Genomic DNA, 24406 nt, shown 5'->3' with positions numbered 1-24406 from the left:
ATGGCTCAGAGCCTGGAGCCTGTTTCCGATTCTGTGTCTCCCTCTCTCTCTGCCCCTCCCCCGTTCATGCTCTGTCTCTCTCTGTCCCAAAAATAAATAAATGTTGAAAAAAAATTTAAAAAAAAGAAATGGGATGTAGATCTCAGCTGTTCTGGAAGTGGTTTTCCATCTTGGCTGCTCTGCAGAACTTCTGGGGAATGTAGCAAAATTTCTGATACCCAGAAAAACACCCAGGTAGGTCGAATACGACTGCATTGTTATCTGGGTTGGAAGTATTTGTGTTTCCGTCGCTTAAAGATTCCCAACGAGAGAACGTTGAGCAGGGTCACCCAGAAGGGTCAAGTTTCCTGCCTTCGGTTCTACAGTCCCACAACAGATCAGGTGATAGTTCAAGATAAAAATCCCCACCCCTTCCAGAAGATAGAATAAGACAATTTATACTTGTAAAGAAAATTACTGTGCGGAATAATTACCTGTTTACTCCCAGACACCGAAGTCTAACGTGCTCAAGATCTAAGAGATAACATTAAAAGTGTGCTTGATAATACTCTTAAATGGTATTTAGGGATATTTACTGCTGAACAAACAGCCTCATAATCATGTGGGGGTTTAGCTAATATAAATACCCAGGACTTTTACCTGTTCGCCAAGAAGGTTTTCACCCACTTTATGTGTTTAAAACCTTATGTTTTCTTGATATTTTCCCGAGTTTTTTGCTGTTCCATTTCATCTCATTACTTCCATTTGGAACCCCTTCTATCATAACTATCTCAACAAATTACTCATCTAAGCAACAAATTATTTCAGAGTGAATTCATTCAGAACAAAAGCATTTATTTCTAAAATTGTCATTCTCCTTGCAGCCTGTGAAAACTTATCATCATAATTAGGCACAGTCACTATTTAATTTTGATTAGTGATCTACAGAGCAAACTGTAGAAACACAAAATATCCAAATCAGGACACAGTCTGAATGTAAGTCATGTTCGCAATATACTATGGTAAAATATTTAAAAGAGGTTTATTGCTTCGCTATTTTTAGCATTTATCTTAATTATTTAAAAACTTATTTTTGCGCATTAAATAATGCTTCCTGAGAATTCCCCTTTGGTTTAGAAGGTAAGTAGGCCTTAACTCCTTTTGCAGATGATAGCAAAAGGTTGAAATTAATTGCCCCATTCCACACTCTCTGCAAGTTTCCCCCTGGCTCCCAAATATATATATCTCTGAGTTCCTGATCCTTCTTGCATAATACATCAAGTATATTCTGAATTTTAAATGAGAAATATCCAAAAAGAAAGTTCATCAGGCACTTGCATTTAGTACAGTTATTTGTCTGTCTTTTAATTCCAATCAGGTAAACAGCAGTTTCCCATGACCAGTTTAGGAACTGAGTGATAGCAGGTGGTTTAAGTGACCCTCTAGGGAGCCTGGGATCTCTACATCCCTCACTGGTTCTTCACTCTCAAGTTTCTAGACACTTGAGGTACTGGACAGGGGTCGTCTGAGCCGTCCTCGCCGCTGTGAAAAGAGAGCAGCAGAAAGAGGACGGACTTCAGAAATCTCCATGTGGCCCTGCTTCGAGTCCTCTTTCTGCCACTGAATGCCCCGTGACCTCGGTGAAGGTCATAAATCCTGGGAGGATCCGTTTTCCACGGACAACGTGATCACTGATACCCACCTCTGAGGATTTTATGAAAAATACATAAGGTAACTGGCTGGGGGAGGGCGAGGTCCTTCCATAAGCAGAAATGATCATTGCTGCGTGGCCCTAGAGGCCATGAACATCACCTCATTCTCTTTTAACAAATAAAAACGCATTAAAATCCCTTTAAGAACACTCACTTTTATGTAATTATATTTTCTGACATTTTCTAACCCAGTAGCCAATATGTATTGAGCGTCTACATTGCATCAGGGTTGGGGCTCGGCACTGAGGACAGAGCGGTGAACGAGACGGACACAGGCTGGCTGTGCCTGCATTTCACAGGTAATGAAACCCATCCTTCCACTTTGTGTATCTTCAGTTGTTCCAGCAAGAAGTGTAATAAGCCCCCACTAGTCTGAAAAATCACAGAAAAGTACCGTTGACCTTTGAACAACATGCGCTTGAACTCCGTGGGCCCGCTTAGATACATGGATCTTTTTTTCAATAAATACACAACAGTCCTGTAAACGTATTTTCTCCTCCTGATAATTTTCATAATAACTTTTTCTTTACTTTAGCTTAATTTATTGTAAGAATGCAGCATATAATACATGTAATGTACAAAACATTTGTTAATCAACCGTTTATGCTCTCACTAAGGCTTCCGGTCAGTGGTAGGCTACAAGTAGTTAAGTTTGAGGGGAACCAGAAATGATATGTGGATTTCTGACAGCACAGGGGATCTATGCCCCTAACCCGTGGGTTGTTCAAGGGTTAACTGTATATTATTCCTTTTAGATAATAAGAACCTGAATTTACTGAATGCTAACTATAATAAGAATTTATATACTAACTCAACTAGCCCTCACAATAACCCTGAGGCAAGTACCATTATTACTGTTGTTTTACAGAGAAGAAGACCAAGATACAAAGAGATGAAGTTATTTGTTCATGTTATAGCATGAATATGTGGCCAACCTTGGATTGTGGACCCAGGTGGTCTGGCTGCAAAGCCCTTGCTCTTGCCTTCATTCTATGCTGCTTCACACAGGTGGAGTGGGGCCCCAAAGTAGCATCATTTTCTTGGCTCCCAGAGCACATAGGACACATAAGCATGTTGTGCCCAGTGTCATGGATATAGGTTGGACAAACGTCCATAGGCCACAGGACAGAAGAGAACCCAGATGAATGATTGCTATCGGCTGGTTCTAGATTTAAAATTCTCCAACATGGTGGAAGAGGTGGGCAAAAAAAAAAAAATCACCCCTATGCTTCCTGGGAAGGATTCAATGTACAAACAGGACTCACCCTGAGATGTGCCAGACTGTCCTGAAAACTCATTATCTCCTTCAGTACGGGGACTTTTACTAACAAAGAGTGGGTTAAATGGATCTTTCTTGGGACTTAGTCACTTAAGCACCTGACTCTTGATTTGGGCTCAGATTGTGATCTTACGGTTCATGAGTCTGAGTCCCCCCCACCCCTTACGCCCCCGTGTTGGGCTCCACGCTGAGAGCATGGATCCTGCTTGAGATTCTCTCTCTCTCCCTCTCTCTCTGCCCCTCCCCCCCCCCAAATAAAATAAACTTAAAAATAAAACTGTTTCTTGGGGCTCCTGGGTAGCTCGGTCAGTTAAGCATCCGAATCCTGGTTTCGGCTCAGGTCATGATCTTTCAGTTCGTGAGCTGAGCCCCGCATCAGGCTTTGCACTGATAGCACGGAGCCTGCTCAGGTTTCTCTGTCTCCCTCTCTCTCTCTGTCTCTCCTCCGCTTGCTCACTCTCTCTCTATCTCTCTCAAAAAATGAATAAAAATAAAAATAAAAACTTAAAAAAAAAGGGTTTCTTTACTGAGGACATTAGAAAACAAAAGTAGTAGGGTCTTCCCACTGTGGGCTTAGTAAATAAATTGTGGCTCTGAAATGGAGGGGCTTGGGGGTGTTTGGAGAGGAAGACTGTATAAGAAAAGAAGAATTAAATCAGGATCTGTAACCAACAACCCTAGCAGCGACCCACAGAAGACTGGCTCTGAGGGGAGGGGTGTCACCACCACGTGCGGAACCGTGCCTGGTCCCCATCAGCCACCGTCACACCCATGGCCCCCTCCACACCTATGCCAGTCATACTAAAATATAACACTGATGCTGGTAGATGGCTGGACCAGGGCCAAACACACAACCCACAGAGTTTTCTAGGCCGGTCAGCAGTTCTCCTGGAGCCTGGCAAGAAAGCCCTGCCAAGACAGCTCCACACAGAACGGTGATTGACGGGCCTCACTGGGTCTGTTCCTTATGAAGTTTGTACGTGACACGTACAGACGGAATCAGCGCCAAAGGGGGCAGGGCAAAAGTGGAGAGACACAGAGACCACAGTAAGGAGAAGTCCTAACACAGAAGGAAGCTCCTTATTAGCTGCAGGGGCCGCAAAAGAGGCAGATCATAGCAAAGACGCCCTAACCGTGGCGTTCACCCAAACCAAGCAAGAATGTCCAAGATGAAGTTTACGAGAGGATCCGCTGTGGCATCACAAGAAAATATCGGAACACCTATTCACATTTCTTTATCTCATTGTTTCTTCATTGTTATTATTTGTGTGCATTTTAAAAATACATATATCGGGAAGAGCGTGTTCAATTTTTTCCCCTGCTGAATGATTAAAAACACTGGAGGCCACTGCAGAAAATGTACAAAGCACTCAACACCCGCTGCTGCAGGGACGGCCACTGTAGACTGATGTTGCATCTTAAAAATGTTCCTTTTCTCCGTGAGGCAAAAGAACTGTGGCTGCTGTCTGTCCTTCTTCTCTCTTTGTACTTCCTTGCATTAAATCCCCAATGACTAGGCACCCCAAGTGTGTCCCTGGCAATAGCACAACCAACAGACAGAAGCCAATTTTGGTCTATGTTGTCCCGAGGACAACAGCCGTACCTGTCAAGAGACGGGGGAAGGGAAGATCAGACAAGCTTCAGCGGTAACTCAAGTGGTCACAGAGAGAGTGTGCGAACTGTACCCAGACACTGTCAGGGAAAGGAGGAATTTGGAATTGAGGCTAGCGTCTCATTGTCCTGCACTCAAAACTATATTTTTTCTGTGATTCATTCTCTTTTGGATGTAGCGTCCAGTGTGCTTAACTTGAGTATGTTATTTTATTTTATTTTATTTTATTTTTTAAATTTTTTTAAAGTTTATTTATTCTTGAGACAGAGCATGAACAGGGGAGGGGCAGAGAGAAAGGGAGACACAGAATCTGAAACAGGCTCCAGGCTCTGAGCTGTCAGCACAGAACCTGACGCGGGTCTCGAACTCATGGACCGCGAGATCGTGACCTGACCTGAAGTCAGACGCCCAACCGACTGAGCCACCCAGGCGCCCCAACTTGAGTATTTTAAACTGAACTTCTAGGTAGCTATGCAGTGGGGTTCCCTAGGGATCACGTAACATTCAACATTTCAAAACACAAAGAAATTTCAAGGAAAGTTCTCTGAGAATAACCAAACTTTCATAGATTTTCATCAAATGTCCTACCTGCTCTATTGGTCTGGTAGCTGAAAATGTTTTCCAAGAGAGAAGATCACAGTGAAAGCTGCAATAAAGAAATGACAAGAGATGCTGCACTAAGAAACAAAAGTAGAAGAAATTTCCAAACCAAAACATTGAAAAGATTTTAATGATTTTATTCAACATCATTAAGCAAAAATGAAACAATTGTCAATATGTGGTAACATGGCATTTTATACATTTTATGCTCTGAATTCCTGATGGTAGAATTCATGAACGTGGTGGAATTGATCTATGGGTGATAAGCCATCCTTTCCATATTCTATACATCTGAGAACTTAGCTATGTTTCCTCATAAATGATTGTTCTTGCAAAAGGAGAAAATACAACAGTAGTATTTGGCTTGTAGCTGGCATCTCTCTTTGTTGATTCCATTCAACCCAGCTTAAAATGTCTTACCATGTTAAAGTACTAGAAGTTGCTGTTATTATATAATTCATGACACCGTTGTTCCAAAAGATCCATCCAACCTCCAAAAACCTGGTCAGGTTGCTTTCAAACACCTCCAAGGTCTGGTTAAGTGCCCGTTTCTATTCGGCAAGGCTGTGGACAATCACAAAGCAAAATTAATCATGGTCTCGGGGCTGAAGGAGCTTGCACTCTGGCAGGGAAGACAAAATATGTGTACAAATAATGATAATACAAAATCACATATACTATAGACTGCAAAAATCGCATAAATAAAATGTGGAAGGCTATCAGAAAGGGAATGCTCACTTCTAATGCCGGGGTTGGAAGTGGGGGTATCAGGAGGTTTACAGAGAAAGGCACATTTGATCGAGACATTAAAGGAGAGTTCTGATTTAGGAAGCCAAAAGAGGGTGAGAGGAGGAAGAGGGAGAGGAGAGGGAAAGAGGTGGGGAGGAGAGGAAGGGAGCTGGGAAGAGAGGCAGGAGGGTGGGGAGAGGGGAATCCAAGAGAATCGTACTTTTTAAGAGAAAGAATAGACAAACTTGGAGTCCAGTGAGAAAACAAGTGATAGGACAGAGTTAACTTTAAAGTAGTCAGAGACGAGTAAAGGAACAGGTCGTAAAGAAGGATAGGTTGGTTGGCTAAAAGGCTCTGGTTAAAACAGTTTCTCTTACCTTTGCCTATTTTCTTCCTCCAGCTTTATTTGTCCCCACCCCATTTTAGAGCTCCCATAAACTACTGACTTTGTTTACTTGTTTCCTTATGTGACTCTCTTCCTGAACCAGGAGCTCCCTGAGGGCAGGGCTGGTGTCCTTTTCCTCTGTGTGACCACTGCCCAGGGTGGAGCTAGGCACCCAGATGTCTGTGGGATGAGTGAATGCCACACCTTAGGAACCATGGCAGTGAAGTAGCGGTCTAGTTCTGTTCAAGATTTTGCACCGAGGGGTGCCTGAGTGACTCAGTCGGTTGAGTGTCCGACTTTGGCTCAGGTCATGATCTCACAGTCAATGAGTTTGAGCCCCGCGTCGGGCTCTGTGCTGACAGCTCAGAGCCTGGAGCCTGCTTCAGATTCTGTGTCTCCCTCTGTCTGCCCCCCTGCTGCTTGCATTCTGTCTCTTGCATCGTCTCAAAAATAAACATTAAAAAAAAAAAAAAGATTTTGCGCTAAATGACGGTGTCTCAGTATTGACTGAGGACTAGCTAACGTGTGCTAGACCCTTAGCACCTTGCCTGGGACATAGCAAGTTTTTCATTTACGTTATCTTATTAACATTAAATACAGCCCGTCAATGACACTTGGAAGGCTGCTCAAGATGTCAGCGTGACACAGGTTTTGTGTTTCAAAGCACAGAGGCTGAATAGTAACTGCTTTATTTTGGAATCTAAAATAATACCAACATGATTCTCTTTCTGGTGTGGGTGTATATGTGTGTGTGTATATATATACATATATATATATAATTTTGGCATATGGTTCACATACAGAAGGATGGAAAAAGAATTCACATATACAGTGTAATGTATGATTATGTGGTATATGTGCTGGGCATCAAAGTCCAACATATAAAATGAAATATTGGTTGCTCCTCTGAGCCCCCAGTCTGTACCCTCCTCATTGAGACCCTCTGTCTCTTTTTAGAGGTAACCACTGCCATGATTCTTATGGTGGTTCTGTCCCAGCTGTCATAGTTTTCCTTTATAATTTTATCCCTTAGGAAGTATGGTTTCTCCTATTTTTCAATTTTACATATATTAAAAATATACTGTGGACATTCTTATGTGCTCCACTTCTTGTGCTCAGTATTGTGTTTGTAAGATCCTTCCCCCCAGAAAAGCTCTAATTTTTTTTACATCGTTGAAAGAATTTCAGCATACTCATGTACATACCACAATTTGTTCATCCGCTTCATGGTTATGGCCACTTTACTGTTAATGGACATTTGGTTCACTTACAGCTTCAGACTATTATCAAAATTCTGGTTAGAACATTCTTACACATGTCTCCTAATATGCAAATGCATGCATTTCGCTAGGGATATACCCAGGAATAGGACTGCTGTGTCCTGAGTTCTGTGGAGCTCCCATTTCATTGGAAAATGCAAACTGTATTCCAAAGCAATCGCACTAATTTCTACTCCCACTAACGGTGCGCGAAAGCTCTCATTCCTCCACATCCTAGCCAACACTTGTTTGTATCACATTTTTTATTTTGCCACTCTTGGTGTGTGTGACATTGGCTTTCTGTTCTCAGTACGACTTAGCTTGTGCTTCCTGATAATTAGTGAGCTTAAGCATCTTATTCTTATCAGTCATCTGGATTTCCTTTTGGCTCATTTTTTAATTGGGTTGTTGGTCTTTTTCTAACCGACTTGTGGATATAAGTTCTTTGTGGATTATGTGCCGCAAATGTCATCTCATTCTGTGGCTTGTATTTCCACACTCTTCAAAGAGGTGTCTTTTCATGAGTTTAATTACTTTAATGTCATTTTAATATTCTCTTTTTTAAGTTTATGTATTTATTCTGAGAAAGAGAGACAGAGCACACAAGTGAGCAGGGGAGGGGCAGAGAGAGAGAATCCCAAGCAGGCTCTGCACTGTCAGCACAGAGCCCACTGTGGGGCTCAATCTCACAAACCATGAAATCATGACCTGAACTGAAATCAAGAGTCAGATGATTAACCGACTGAGTCACCCAGGTGCCCTAATCTCATCTCTGTCTATCTCATTTTAAAAAGTTGCCCAATGCCCTGGAGATGTTTATAAATATATAAACACTTTACATTTTTTCTTTCACATTTAAGTTTATAACCCACTTGGAGTTGATTTCTGTATATGGTGTGAGGAAGGGGTCCGGGTTCATTCTTTTCCCACTTAGATGCCTAGTAATCTTGGCATCACTTAATGAGAAGACAATCATTTCCCCAACTATCCTGGAACATGTCCTTTGTCATATATCATATCAAAACTTACATGAGCCTGTTTTAGCTATCCCTATTCTCTTCCTTGGGGCTATTTATCTGTAACAATACCACAAAGTCATGATTGCTGTAGCTTCACAAGTTTTAATATTTGGCGGAATAAATCCTCTCTCCTTGTTACTCTACTGCAAGAGTGTCTTGAATATTCTTGGGATTTTAAAAAATTTCTTTATAAACTTCAGTATCAGCTGGTCAATACGGCAACCATTCTATTGAGATTTTTATCAGGATTGCATTGAATATGTAGTTTGATTTGGGAAAAGTTTAAATCTTTAGTATATTGACTCTTTCAATCCATGTACATGGCATATCACCCCATTTATTTAGATCTTCCTTAATTTCTCCCAATAAGGTTTTAACAATCTTTATAGAGTATTTGTACGTCCTTTCTTAGATTTTTCATTAATGTGAAACTCTTTTTTTCCTTTTTACTGTCAATTACCAAATCAGTTACGCTGTCTTCCATTTATTGGGCCCTGCTGTTTTTCAGGTTATCATATTAGCCCCTTCAAATACACTATGTGTTTTACTCCTCACAACAGCCTTTTTAGGAGCTCCTATGGTTATACCCATTTTACTTATGAACACACTGATGCTCAAAAGAGTTAAATACTTCACCCAAGTTCTTACAGTTAATAAGTATCCAAGCCAGAATTTGATCCCAGGCCTATATGATTCCCAAATCATGCTGTGCGACCTCTGTGGGAGACACGCCCCTGAGGGAACTGAATGCAAGCAGATATACTTTGGGGGGGATGAGTCAGGAAAGATTGGTGATGTGGGGCACTGGCCTGGGAGGGTGTGAGGAGGGAGGGATCCCAAGCACTCGGGAAACTGAAGCAAGTCGTTGAGGTGAGCACTAATGAGGGAATCACATAAACTGGAAAGGTGCTAAAAACAAACATCCCTGCAGTCACTATTTTTCTTAAGGCAAAGAGGAGCCTGGGGGCTCTTAGGGGCCAGGTTTGCTTTAGTGACATCACTCTTGGACCCACAGAGGCCATATTAGGAGTTTACGGTCTTCACTTGCCATTTCCAAACTGAGTTTCTTACCCAATTTCCCAGTCTCTTTCAACTGGTACCTTTCACCTGGATTTTCACCTTGACATCTTTCCCCGAATGCTTGCGGCTGTTTGCTCAAGCCAGTATTGAAGCTAATTTGGGAAAACACGTCTGTATTGAGTACACTGGACATAGGAGAAATATGTCTTGCTCATATAGAAGATTTTATGAACAAAATTATTTGATATAGTTCCTAACCACCAATCCGCATTTTTTTTAATAGTTAAGAGTACAGGGGCGCCTGGGTGGCACAGTCGGTTAAGCGTCCGACTTCAGCCAGGTCATGATCTCGCGGTTCGTGAGTTCGAGCCCCGCGTCGGGCTCTGGGCTGACGGCTCGGAGCCTGGAGCCTGTTTCCGATTCTGTGTCTCCCTCTCTCTCTGCCCCTCCCCCGTTCATGCTCTGTCTCTCTCTGTCCCAAAAATAAATAAAACGTTGAAAAAAAAATTTTTAATAGTTAAGAGTACAACTGGCCAAGAACTCTAAGAAGCAGGTAACGCTACAGATGGTCCAAGATTCTTAACGTCTGCCACTAGACTTCAAAATGATGCTCTTTAACAGTGTTGGTGGGGGTGCCTGGGTGGCTCAGTGGGTTGAGTGTCTGACTTCGGCTCAGGTCTTGATCTCACGGTCTGTGGGTTCGAGCCCCACGTCAGGCTCTGTGCTGACAGCTCGGAGCCTGGAGCCTGCTTTGGATTCTGTGTCTCCCTCTCTCTCTCCCCGTCCCTTGCTCATGCTGTGTCTCTCTCTCTCTGTGTCAAAAATAAATAAACATTAAAAAATAAAAAGATAAAAAAACAGTGTTGATGAGCCTGCCTCTTAAATTCCTCAGAAAATGCATGTTGCACTGCAGTTGATTTTGAAGAGAGATATCTGTGCTAGGCGAGCGGTCATTAAGTGCAGCTTTGGAATAATTGGCCTTCCTCCATTGTTCGGTTTATAATAGCTGCAATAACTCAGACTGCTAAAATAGATCCAATTATGTAGAAAAATATTAAAGAAACAACAAGCATTTCCATAGCTACCATACCTTGCCTAGAAGGTAAGCAAAGGGTTTTTTTTTCCTTTTAGTATGTGACTATACGAAAATTAAACGTCCAATAAAAAGTGAAGTCCAGATATAAAAATACAGAAGAACACCCCACTTAGTACAGGTGCAGACAGTCCTACAAATGACAAAAGTTAAAGTACAGCGAGATATTGCTAGACTATAAAAAGTAGGAGGCTTGATTTGTTTTATTAATTTAAAAAAATTGGGCATGATATTTAGCACGGTATACATTAGTTTCAGAAAAACGTTGTAGTACACATTTGTATATCTGTGTCTACTGCAAATACATAAAATTTTAAATGAAAATAAATCAGCAAAACAAATTCATAGATTCAATGTGCATTTTCCCTCGTGGTTAATGCATGTTATCTGAGATAAAGGCTAGTAAACAATGTAGCAAATGTGAGCATTAACATATTTTGTAAATTACTTAATTGTTTCAAAGTAAAGCCAGCTTTTTGCTCCATTTTGGTCAATTTTAGTAGCTCCTTTTGTGAGCCATTTCTAATCTCATTTATCAGTTGTTGAATTCTTATTTGGGGAGATTGTTAGCTTCTTTTGATTGTCTTTCTCTTAGCTCTTCAACTTTAAGCTAGCTCCATATCTTATGATATGTTGTGTGAAAAGTAAATTTTTAGGAAATTTGGAAGATACTTTTTTAAGAGACGTTTTGTTGTTCATGGTTGTTAGGTCTTCAAGACTGTTCATTAAAAAAGCAACAACCAGGGCTCCTGTGTGGCTCAGTCGTTAAGCATTTGACTTTGGCTCAGGTCATGATCTCACAGTTTGTGAGTTCAAGTCCCACATCCAGGGAGCACCAGCCCTGCTTCAGGTAAAACAAACAAACGAAACAGGAGCCTGAGTTGAGCCCTGCTTCTGTCTTTCTCTCTCCACCTCAGCCCCCACCCCCCGCCACCCCTTATGGGATTTTCTCTCTCTCTCTCTCTGTCTCTCTCTCCCCACCCCCACCTCTGTCTCCCTCTCCGTCTCTCTCTCTCACTCTCTCTGCCCCTTGCTCACTTGCACTCTCTCTCTCTCAAAAACAAACAAACAAACAAACAACCTATTTCTCACAAACTCCTGCTGGAATTTAGTTCCCATAAGATTGCCGTCTATACATCATCACTTACAGTTATATTAAGGGAAATAAATTCCGTTTCAAGTTCAGTTGTCTGAAATGTGTTTTATCCCCACACTGCATTGGCACGCGGACATTCTCTTCATCTGTCCCTTCTCCCATCTGAGGTCAGCCCTTGGTGAGAACTTCTCCAACCCAGGTCACTTAAGGAGGCTTCTGTAGGCTAGTGTAGGGGCTCCAACGGGCAGGACTCCTGACAAGACTGGCAAGAAATGGGCAAACAGGGCAATGCCTTGGGTACAAGTTTGGGGAAAGAGATACAGAGTTTCAGGGTCAATTTTCTAGGTCAAGTCTTTTCTTCAGTATTAATGACTTTGATCAGGTTTACCTTCTTTTCAATGTCTTGTTCCCGATACTGTTCACAAGCAGCAGCCTCCCGGCCCAAAATCTCTTCTCCTTACCACTACCTGCTGCTTCTACCCAAGACGCTGCTCCTCCCTAACGAAACGTGAACAAGATCAATCTACCAGCCTCTCTCCTTTTGCCCTTAAGCAAGGACACAAGCCCCTCGAGGGATTTTCAGAGTTTCCACCGCTAGTAGTGATTAAGAAACACATGGGTGGTAAATTGATTCCCCTTTTTTTCTTTGTCCTTTGCTTCCCGCTCAAACACAGGAGGGAAAATCCAGTCTGCACATACATGTTCACATATATGTTAACAATGAGTCTTGCACATAAAGGGCTAGAGTAGGAATTCTCACATCTCATAGGGTCTGAGAAAAAAAACGCTTTCTGTGCCTCCCCCCCACCCCCCACCCCCCACCCCCGCCCCAACTAAAGGAGCTAATAGCTGCCCCTTATAGGACTGCCTGGAGGATGAATAAGGTTAAAGTGGGTATATTACCATAACACGGTGCTTGGCACACAGTAGGTTTTTTTAATGAACGATCATTTCTTTCCCCCTTATGGGATTTTCGAGGTTTGGTCAAATGAGGAAAGAAGTTACTTTCACAAAACCAACAACCACTGGGCAGGTTTAATTTGAAAATTAGCATCCAGTATGTATTCCACAGATCCCTTTAGCAGAGGTTGTCAAATAGTGGGTCCACTGAATTAATTACACTTGACATCTTTAACAAGTAAGCACAGATGGCAATTTGTAGTCAATGGTAATCTCAGATCAAACTATTTTAGCATCAAAATTTGACTTATTATGAATTAATCTTCTCAGCTTTGAGTTTGCTTCTCTGTAGAAATATTTGCTCATGAATTCTTTGAACACAAACAAACCCTAAAAACTAAAGGGTAATTTTCGCAGTTAACAATAGAACAGAAGTAAGCTAACCTTTTTGCCATAAAGGGCATTGTTTTAAGGATAAAGTTCATCTTTTAGGAGAAATTATAATATAAATGATGTTGTCAGGTCGTATTTTTCATGCCATTACTCTTTGTTTCATGTTGCAGGGGAAACAAAATGAAACTCACAGTTTTAGGGGGAGTTCTCCTGGGAGTGAGAAGTTCTGGTTTGTATCACTTCGGAGTACATCAGTTTTTGCTCACTGGAAAATGGAAAGCTGGTGTGAGGGGGTATCATAAACATGGAGCGGGTTGGGATGAGAAGGACCCAGCAAAAATAGAACAAAGCAAACCATGAACGCCAGGTCGTCTTGGGTTTGAATTCCAGCTCACCCCTCACCACTTCCGTGACAGCGGGCAATTTAAACTCTGCAAATCGTAATTTCTTCATCTGTAAAAGGGGAATAATATCGACATCCCAAGGCTATCATGAGAATTAAGTGAAGCAACCTGTGTGCCTTAGTGGTTTCTGGCACATAGAAGGTACTTAACAATGTTTATTCCTTCCTCCTACTTCCAAACCCCCGCCCTTTCCAGATAAAGAAATACACATTACATGCCTAGAGTACTTTCTTTTACTTTTTAAAGAAATGTTTATTTTGAGAGAGGGGGGTAGGGGACAGAGAGACAGAGCACAAGTGCCTGCAGAAGTGAGCATGAGCAGAGGAGGGGCAGAGAGAGAGGGAGGGAGAGAGAAAATCCCAAGCAGGCTCCACACTGTCAGCACAGAGCCCGACGCAGGGCTTGATCCCGCAAACCTTGAGATCATGACCTGAGTTGAAATCAAGAGTCAGGCACTTAACCAACTGAGTCACCCAGGGGCCCCAATTTATTTTTGAATAAGAACATATTTCCATAATGTTTACTACGTATGTGATACATATGTACTATCCTAAACACTTCACAAATAACTCACTTAATTCTCATAACAACCTGTTTTGTGAAAACACTATTATTATTTCTGAAAAGCGTTGTTGTTATCTCTCTTGTACAGGTGAAGAAACTGAGGCAGAGAGAGTTAACAACTTGCCCAGCTGACACAGCAGGTGAGTGGTGGGGCCAGGTTCAAAGCCTGGCCATCTGGTTTGCACTTAAATCCTACACCTGCCGTTTTTCATAGTAACAAAAGAAAAGGTTCAATGCATTCTTCATTGTCAGACTTTCATTACCAAGGGTGAAATCTAATATAAAAAATATCAAAGGGATGCTCATGTACCAAAAAAAAAAAAAAAAATTATTAAGAATATAAATAAAAATTTATCAAGAATTTTTTATGCAAAAAATAACAGGCCTTAGGGGGTCTATGAGGCAAAGGAAGAAGGTGAAGTAGGCGGAGAAGAGAGAGTGTCATGGTGGAGGCATGGGGTAGGGGGGCAGGAGAGAAAGAACGCTAAGGCCAAGGTTGGGACATCATTTACCAAACTCCTCACAACCAAAACAGTGCTTTCCAGAGGCACCTGGGTGGCTCAGTCGGTTAAGGTCCGACTTCAGCTCAGGTCATGATCTTGCAGTTGGTGAGTTCGAGCCCCACATCGGGCTCTGTGCTGACAGCTCCCAGCCTGGATTCTGCTTCAGACTCTGTGTCTCCCTCTCTCTCTCTGTCCCTCCCGTGCTTGTACTCTGTCTCTCTCTTTCTCTCAAAAATAAATAATAAACATTAAAAAAAATTTTAATTAAATTTCTTTATAATCTGCAGCCCACTGACCAATATTTGAGGTAGGCAGAGTAAAACTCCCAACTGTCTTGTCTTAATGTTAATGCCTTCCTAGAGGGAAAACCACCTTACCTTGACAATAACAAGGCCTCCAGTATCTTCTGACTCCTCTTTAGCATATGAAAGTCCTTCTGGAGGCCTCCTTTTTTCCTTATCTCCCCCAACTCCCAAGTATATATAATCAGTCACTCAGTCACTCGTCACAACCCCAGGGCAGGTCTTACTGCCACGGATCCTGTCTCCCTGCTTTGATAAAACCTTTTTGAGGGGCGCCTGGGTGGCTCAATCCATTGAGATCTGACTTTGGCTCAGGTCATGATCCCACTGTTTGTGAGTTTGAGCCCCGTGTCGGGCTCTGTGCTGACAGCTCAGAGCCTGGAGCCTGCTTCGGATTCTGTCTCCCTCTCTCTCTGCTCCTCTCCTACTCACGCTCTGTCTCACTCTGTCTCAAAAATAAATAAACATTTAAAAAATGGGTCTAAAAAAATAAATAAACATTAAAAAAAATTTTTTTTTAAAGCAGTTCTTTCCCACCTTTCAGATGCGCAGAAGTTGTGGCTTATAGCAGAGCTTGTCCCCAACTTGTAGAAAACAGCACCATTGTCCCTGGGAGCCACTGCTTCTCCTGAGTCATGAATATTTCTTTAAAATAAAACATTCTAGGGGCACCTGGGTGCCTCAGTGAGATAAGCATCCGACTGTAAGCTCAGGTCACGGTCTCACGGTTCAGGAGTTTGAGCCCCCCATCAGGCTAGCTGCTGTCAGTGCAGAGCCCGCTTCACATCCTCTGTCCCCTCTCTCTGCCACTCCTGTGCTTGTGCTCGCTCTCAACAATAAGTAAAAAGTTGGGGCGCCTGGGTGGCGCAGTCCGTTAAGCGTCCGACTTCGGCCAGGTCACGATCTCGCGGTCCGTGAGTTCGAGCCCCGCGTCGGGCTCTGGGCTGATGGCTCAGAGCCTGGAGCCTGTTTCCGATTCTGTGTCTCCCTCTCTCTCTGCCCCTCCCCCCGTTCATGCTCTGTCTCTCTCTGTCCCAAAAATAAATAAATGTTGAAAAAAAAAATAAGTAAAAAGTTTTTAAAAACAACATAAAACATTCTATCCTAACAGAGCTCTGATTCTGTAGGGTCACTAATTGAGCCACTTCTTACGTTAGGAAAGGAAAGCTGCCGGGTGTCGTGGCGAATGCTGCCTCCCAGATGAAGGACTGGGCATTCGGCTGGCAGACGACGCCCTTCTGGGAACGGCTGCAGCTACCCAGCCACCTTACCCTTCAGGACAGACCAATCCAATGACCGACTAAGAGAGTGCGAAGAGGCAGTGGCCTGGTTCCAATTTCGTCAACACTGAAAGACCATCCCAGCATCAAAGCTTCCCGTGGGGCTGGCTGATGCCTTTGTTGAGACCTCACCTCAGCCCAGCTTCCTTTGCCCAACCCTGCTGCTGTCCCTTCTTTTCCATAAGGATGGGTCCCACGTGCGCTATACCGTCCTGTAGACCACTCTTCCTGTGAAGTCTGCTCCCCAAGAAACTCAACTTGCAATGCGATTCTCTTTCTGCACTTTGGTATGTATCTCTATCTATCCCTATTTATCTATCTATCTATCCATCTATCTATCTACTTGCCTGGTAACTCCAAGTTCCAGTAATCTTAGCTTTGGCAGATTTCCAGTCTCTTCCTTCTGCACAAGCGGGATGCCCTTGAGGGAGCTGATTAACTTGGCCATATAGAAATGACAGTGGATGCTGCCTCAGGCTTGGGTCACGCTTTGCAATCCTCACTGATAGAGGTACTCGGGGTATCTCAGAGGACTGTGCCGTCGAAGACACAGACATGATACCATAGACATGACAACCTCTGGGCCGGAGTTTTCCCTGAATGCTAAAATATTCTTAATGAAATATTTTCACTGGGAAGAAAGCTAGTTTTGTTCCGGCATGATACTAAGAATTGTAGGAATGGACTTAGGAAGTAATACTCTTTTTTCTACTTAATTGGGAGGTGTGTATTTGTGCATTTGATTTGGTTTCTGTTGTTATTTTGTTTTGTCTCAGGTAGCAAAGGGCTGCACAGACTTTACAAGATACCTTTGAAACAAAAGCTGACCAAATTTCAGGCCTGCACATTTTTGTGGGCTCAATGATCAAATGGAGGGCTGCTATTTTAAGATGTGATTAAGAGCAGCTTTTTTTAGACCCAAAATTTAACCGACATTTTTTTTCTTTCTTTTGTCAATTGTTCTCTGACAAGCGAATTCATTTTCAAGTACATTAGGCTGACTGAGATTCCACCAGGCCCATGAATATCCTTCCAGATTCCGTCTCAACAAGGGGGACAGTGTAGTCATCTAGATTAGAAAGCCCTCTTCAGAAATCACATGTCACAAACCTGCTGGCAAGCTGGTTGAGGTCTTGCCAGGAAGCTGGCGAGAGACCATGGCCCAAGAATTCAAGCATATAAACCCTGATCTGATCTGCTTCCTCTAAGGACAGCCAAAAGACACAAAATCTCTTTCAAAATCCAAGTTGTTGGTCTATTGACAGTAGAGCCCTCCTATCCTTCCTATACTCTGTCTGCCCTGTCACCTTTTCCATTTGGAGGCTTGTTAAATAAACCAAGCACTAATGAAAACTGCTCCCTTTCTGGGAGCAGGTTTGACCAGCATGAGAGGGCCACGGTCTACCTGAAATGGCTCCTAAGAACAAAATAATAGGGTGTGGAGAAGCATATGGATGTGAAATGCAATATTCACATTCAGGACAACTATAAGGCAATAAATTGTGACAGATACGAATTCATTTCTCGTTTAATAGCTCTAAGGAAATCAGTGCATAGAAACCGACCTTAAGACTAATCATAGGCTGGGGTCCCCGGTGGCTTAGTCCGTTAAGCGTCGGACTTCAGCTCAGGTCATGATCTCACAGTTCATGAGTTTGAGGCCCACGTCGAGCTCTGTGCTGACAGCTCAGAGCCCGGAGCCTGCTTCAGACCCTGTGTCTCCCTCACTCTCTGCCCCTCCCCTGCTTGCGCTCTGTATCTCTCTCTCTCTCTCTCTCTCTCTCTCTCTCTCAATCTCTCTCTCTCAAAAATAAAAATAAACATTAAGACAAATTTTTAAAGACTGATCATAGGCTACTCAAAAGCACTATTTTTCCATTAAAATAAAGTATATATGTGACATAATTTGGAAAAAAAACTCTAATGCACCAACGTTCCTATTTAAAAAAAAAAAAACACAGGGGGCGGATTATCCCGTTTTCACAGGCCTCTTCCCCTCTCTGGCCTGCGGCGCAGGGAGGGGAGTGGACACAGGATCCCCCTCCCATCACACAGAGTGTCATCCAGGGTTGGGGGTGGGGTGGGCTGCAGAGCTGGTCCAAATTACACAGCACGCTGTTGGAAGGTGGCCTCGGGCTGACCGTGTGCATATCAGTACAAATCTGTGTGTGCTGAAGAACCCAAAAATTCCTCTCACAGGCTCAAACCCGCAATAAACCTGACTGCGGGGATTAGCGTTGTCAATATCTCTCTGGTGGAAGACTCTACATTTGAAAAACTGAAACTTGTCTCTTTCTTTCCATTTTCACCTTCCAGCATTCCCCAAAGCATGGTCTATGTGATGGTAAGAGGTATGACCCAATAAAATCTTCCATGATCAAGTTCATATGAGAAAACATGGGTTTAAGGAAAGCACAGATTTCCTACTGCAGATTCTACAATATGCTAACATGCACTGTAACTCTCCAAGGGAGAAATAAAGCATTCACTGTGCCCCAGATTTATACGACCATTTATTCACCTTCTTGTCTCCAAAGAACAACTGGTGGGGTTAGCGTCCCGAAGAATACGTTTTGAGAAGTTTTATAAGCATTTTGGGAAATCTTCTTTAAAAACCTTATAGTTCCTTCCTAAGATGCTCATTTTGTATCCATATTTAAGAATTCTTAGTTCATACACGGCATAGGTGTATTCTTTTGTTTGACAGCGTGTTGATAAACACTAAAAAAAACTCTAATTAACATACATGCATTCTGAACTAACCTAGCATTTAGAGAAAGAACAATTTTGTGTGCTCCAAGGCAATACATTTTTAAGTCTTCTGGAAATTTCAGGAGAAGCTTTCAAATAGACGCTAGGCAGTATTAGCATAGTTTCAAGGCTTTGAGTCAAAGACACCCATTTATAGACAGCAAATTAGTTAATTCTTACTAACGTCTCATCACCGTGATGGAAAGGAATGCCCAAGTCGCTTGCTCTCTGGGAGCCAAAGCACCCTCTATTTGATGAAGCATCTTTGATCTGCAGCCTCTGATAATGCCTATCAACTGCCAGCAGCCAACTTTGATACCCTGCTGAAGGGAGAGGGAAGCAGCTTTAACTTGAAAGGATCAGAAACAATTACAAAATCGAATGAGGCGTTAACTGACATGTGCAGGAAAATGTGCATGAAGAAGTGAAATACCGGGAATGTGCATGAATCAACCCACGAAGCCAGCAAGACTCCCCCTGAACACGGGCAAAAAAAAAAACCACCTAAATATCATTGCAAACAACAGAGCAGCTAGTGTGCAAAAATTACTCAGCTAATCTCCAGGCCATCGTTCCATAATCCTTCAAATGAGAGCAGGCTTGTTATAAAAATTAAAGGTAATGTACATAAAGCATATCATAGCACAGAGATGGGCACACAGTAGACACTCGATAAATAGTACTGTTTACCATTTTTGGAGCATAAAAAGGTAAATGGCAGCATGGTGCCAAAATTCTAGCAATTTGCTAAAACTGCCAACCGTCTCAAGACTTCCTCAGCCTGTTACGAAACAATAAACACCAGAAACTTGTCCACGAAAACGCAGGCTTCTTTCAAAAGAGCGGGACGGAGGAAGTAAATTGCAGATCGAATTTCCATCCAAGAATCCGTGCGACTGCTTGTTTCCAAGGAGGACTCGGTTTTTGCTGTCTACTGCGCTGTCCTCATAAGGGCTGCCAGCGGTTGAAGTTTCCTAAGGGAGACGATTCGTATGGAGATATCCACCGAACAGTAAGAACAAAGCAAACTTGTGAAGATATGTTTTGGCATTGCAGACTGTCTCTTGCAAATTGCCTGCGAAGGGATCAGCATGAACATCTCAACCCAGAGCATCAGGTAAAGACTCTCGGTTTCAGACGCCCCAACAGAGGACGCAGGAAATAAATTCTGAGGAGCTCTTCCTGGTTATCTTGTCCCGCCCTTGAATGACCATCATCACAAATAAGGCATTAGACTCTGCCCCCACATAGAGCATATTCGGCCACGTAAGGACAAAACCCTGCTTGGTTCCCGCTCCCATGGAGATTCTTATGTGTTTTTCACCCTTAAGGCAGATGGGGTTTTGAGTTGAAAAAAAAAAAAAAAGATTATTTGTTTCACACTAAATTCCCATTTTTATCCTCAGGGTTTCTCTTGCTATACAAAAGCAAAGAGTTTTTTGCTGAATTCGGGTGAGGATCATTTTCCCTTCGGTAGAACATTTATACGAATCCTTGGCCGTTTGTGTATTTCACCATCTACTTGTTGGACAACACATGCCTGTAACTGTACAATATTCTGTCCCCTTGGGACACCCGTTGTCTCCAAACTGGAAGACTTGACCTTCATTTCAGCAGGGAGCTGGAAGAAATGTCATTTTCTTTTGGTCTGTTAAACAATGTGACATCTTGTTTTGCATCGGCCTCTGGCTTCAGCCCATCCCACACCCTCAAAATCACTCACTCTTGAAGATATTGCCTTACCCTTTTTTCTTTTCTTTCTAAAAGTCAGTGGTGGATAATGATGCTGGAAGGTTGTCAAATCCCTTCTAGAAATAAAATACTGATTTTTGACAGTTGAAGGGGCCTCAGTCCTAACCTGAAGATCCTATGCGATGAAGAAAGCCTCTCTGCAAAGCTAGCATATCCTTGCAACGAGAACATGCCTCTCTGGAAAGCAGCCACTCTGGTTTAGTCGGGAGTGAGCCTGATAATAGAAGAGTATAACTGAAGTTGACATATTCTCATTAGAGTGGCTGAAACAAAAGCACATATGGATCTTTCTGAATCATTGAACACACACTGCTTGATAAATTATATTCTCATTTTCAGAGGCTCCGTCTCAGAATGCCTTAGCAGGTAATAGCTGTCCTTAGCTCTGGGTTTTCTACTTCTCACCGCCCATAAGTGAATTCAGCGGGCGGGTGGGAAGGAATCAGGAAAAGGTAACTATCGGCTCCTGACAAGTTTGTCTCCTATAAGTCTTAGTTAAGTGAACCCCAACATCATACTGCAAGACACGTCCCTTTTCCAGAACTCTCGCTCTCCAAGAAAGGATAGGAATTCGGGGTGCCTGGGTGGCTCAGTCGGTTAAGCAGCAGCCTTCGCTTCGGCCATGATCTTGCGGCTCGTGGGTTCAAGCCCTGTGTTGGGCTGAGAGCTCAGGGCCTGGATCCCGCTTCAGATTCTGTGTCTCCCTCTCTCTCTCTCTGCCTCTTCTCTGCTTGCACTCCGTCTCTCTCTCTCTCTTTCAAAAATAAACAAACATTAAAAAAAATATTTTTTTTAAAGGATAGGAATTCACCCGATGTTGAAAGGTTGAAAAGGTGGCGTTAATCTCTTCCTTGAAATGATGCCTCTTTGTGTTCTCTGTGAAGTGTTACCTCATTCTCCCTTGGGGTACTTAGGTGAGGAAAGTGTCCTGAGACACATGTGGTCTGAGGAAGCAGGTCAGACCTCAGAAAGGGGGCCCACCTCCCCTCAATGAATGTTTCCATGCTTTCTTTCACCTCCAGATCTTGAGGTCCAAATCTCAGAAAAAGCCTGTGTCAGGGAGGATTGTTTTCTTAGCACTGAAAACCCACTCTGAATGATTGAAGCAGAAAAAGAACGTGCCGGAAGCACATTGAGTAGCTCCCAAAATCGGCCAGCAAGGCCAGGGAACCAGGACCAGAAATGCATGTGGGTCCCTCGCTGCTGCTGGTCCCCTCTTCCCAGCTCTGGACACTGAGCATGGCCACGGGCACCAGCTCCCGTAGACGCAGGTATGCTGCTTGGCTCTGAATTCAAAGTTCCAAGGAGAGCACATAATCGGTCAAGCCGAATCATGTTCTCACATTTTGCCGGTGCGGGTGGGATGGGGACACGTACCTGGCTCTTTTCAGCTTCTTTGGTGCGAAGTAAGTGGGCAAGTGAGTTCAGATGTTCGGCGGATTCTTTCCAAAAATGAAAGGAAAGGAAAAGGAGGAGGAGGGATCAAGGCAAATGTTTACTCATTTGAGAACCTCTCAACATTTCTGACAAAATGCAGCCTAAACCACTTTCTATTTTTTTTAATGTTTATTAATTTTTTAAGACAGACAGAAGGCAAGCAGGGGAGGGGCAGAGAGAGGGAGACAGAGAATCCCAAGCAGGCTGGGTCCTGTCAGTGCAGAGCCCCATGGAGGGCTCGAACCCACAAACCCCGAGATCACGACCTGAGCAGAAATCAATAGTCAGACACTCAACCAAATGAGCCACCCCAGGTGCCTTCTAAACCCCTTGCTGTAGAAAAGGAGCCACTGTCCTCACAATATCACCTTCAACCTCCTCAAATTCTGTCTCCCCCTTACTAAGCAAACCCAATTTGAAGAAAAAAAAAAAAAAAAAGAAACTGGTAATACGGATATAAGAGCTAACCTTACTCCTCCAACACCCCAGGGAATACGTGCCCTAAACATTTATCCGGATTCCTCCACCATACTGAAGTTTTACGTAGCCGTTTTTCTAAACTGAAGGTTATTTTAAAATAAAACTGTCCGAACTGCTTAAAAAGAACAAAGTGGAAAAAGGTAAAAAGCTATTTGGGATTTTTGAAGAGCAGTAATGAAAGTAACCTGAAATCCCCAATTTTTCTTCTACATGAAAAGGAAAAAAAACCACAAAACTCCTCTAAGAATCTTAATTTCTCATTTCTCAGAATGGCTTTTAATTTTGTTTTTCTTCTCGTTGGCATACTTTAATGGGAGCCCTACAGGAAAAGACAACAAAAACAAAGCTAAAAATATGTTTTAGAATCATGATACAGAAAATGTTACTGTTTTTTTTTTAAGTGGGAAAATGGATACTATTCCGAGTATAGAGTCTTCAGAAAGAAATAATCTTAGAAAAACAAAACAGAAAAATATCTCCTTGGTTTTTTTAAGTACATGCCACTTCCAGACCTCCTGAGAAATGGGATCCCTGCTGGCTTTGCTTCCAGATAGGCGATAAACTACGTGACCCCTAAAATTCCTTTCAGTGAGCCTCAGACACGAGTTGTTAACTAATGCAACACATGGCCAAGCTCCCCCACAGAAGCAAACAGAAAATTGGGCAGATTCCATCCTCAACATTTCCCTTTCAATGGCTGCAAAGAGTAAGCTCATTTGAATTAATTGCTTTCCTTTACTTGTGGAGATCTATTCAGGAAAAATTATTTTGTGACTCCAGGATAAATATTGAATTTGTGCTCTGCCAGTAGTAGGGTTCTGGATTTTTGGAGGGAGAATATACTCATGTATCACAAGTGTAATTAAACATTGGTTTTTAAACGGTAAGAGTTACATAGTTTGGATTGTCTGTGCAGTAGTCGAGTAAGGAATTCTATATGAATCGCCCACTTGGGGATGGTTATACTGATTATTGATGATAAGAAGAAGCAGTCTGGTAAATCTGTGTATGTTGCTCTAATGTGGATGTAACAGTTGGTTCTTTGAAACATCGTCCCTATTTGGGAGCTATTTTGGAAGGTGACTGCACCCATGGGTCAACTCCACCTGGCCCAGGTACTGCCCTTAATAAAACTGGAGAGAGTCTTCCAATTTAAAAATATGTAAAAGCAAATAACTTCTGGTTGAAAATCATTAAACCTAATTATATCGCCTCAGATATAGGCAGCAAATCACAAATAATTTAAGTGAAAGTCCAGCCTGGTTGTGGGATTAGCTCCCCATCTGTTCTCGCTAGGTGAAGACCTCGGCCAAGAACAATGCAGCCAGAATGGTGTCCTCCCTACCCCATCTCGTTGTCTCTCCCTGCTGGTGTATCTTCGACTCACATTCTTTAATCACGTGCTCCTCACTGGGGAATACTGGTCCGGTGGCTTTCTGACACTGCCCTTGATATGTCATTGCAAAGAGTGCCGTCTCATTATCAGCAACTGCTCCAAGTTTGCTCTTAGACCACCATGTTTTGTCTTGAGATTCTTGATATCACTAATGGCTGTTGCACAAACCTGTGCAATGTACCAATTGCAGAGGCTGTGGCTTTTCTTAGGACTTTCCGACAGAGGAGAAGTGCAGTGTCACGCTTAGGAGACTCTGGTCTCAGATAAATTATATAATCTCTCAGAGTCTCGGGAATGTGGGGTCCGTGACTGTGACTGGCACCCAATAAGCACCCATGGAATCATAGCTGTTACTATTGTTTCAGCAGAAAGTCCTCTCATGGAGAAGTGGGAATAAGTTCATGGAAATCTAAGGGCTTAGTTAAAAAATAAATATTGCCCAGATAAATTCCTGCCTGCAG

At 42.7% G+C, this 24406-nt stretch overlaps 1 long non-coding RNA gene across 3 annotated transcripts in view; it reads right to left on the bottom strand.

The window, feature by feature from the left end:
- Positions 1–5391: 5391 nt before the first annotated feature.
- Positions 5392–24406, bottom strand: part of LOC125170779 (uncharacterized) — a 75882-nt gene continuing 56867 nt past the window's right edge. For all 3 annotated transcript variants that reach the window (XR_007154087.1, XR_007154089.1, XR_007154090.1), the window contains exon 4: positions 5392–5746. This is a non-coding gene — a long non-coding RNA (uncharacterized LOC125170779). The remainder of the gene's footprint in view (positions 5747–24406) is intronic.

Source organism: Prionailurus viverrinus, chromosome B4 (genome assembly GCF_022837055.1).
Source record: "Prionailurus viverrinus isolate Anna chromosome B4, UM_Priviv_1.0, whole genome shotgun sequence".
In the NCBI taxonomy this organism is placed as follows: domain Eukaryota; kingdom Metazoa; phylum Chordata; class Mammalia; order Carnivora; family Felidae; genus Prionailurus; species Prionailurus viverrinus.
The sequence above is the reverse complement of the archived record's forward strand: the minus strand, read 5'-3'. Positions and strand labels throughout refer to the sequence as shown.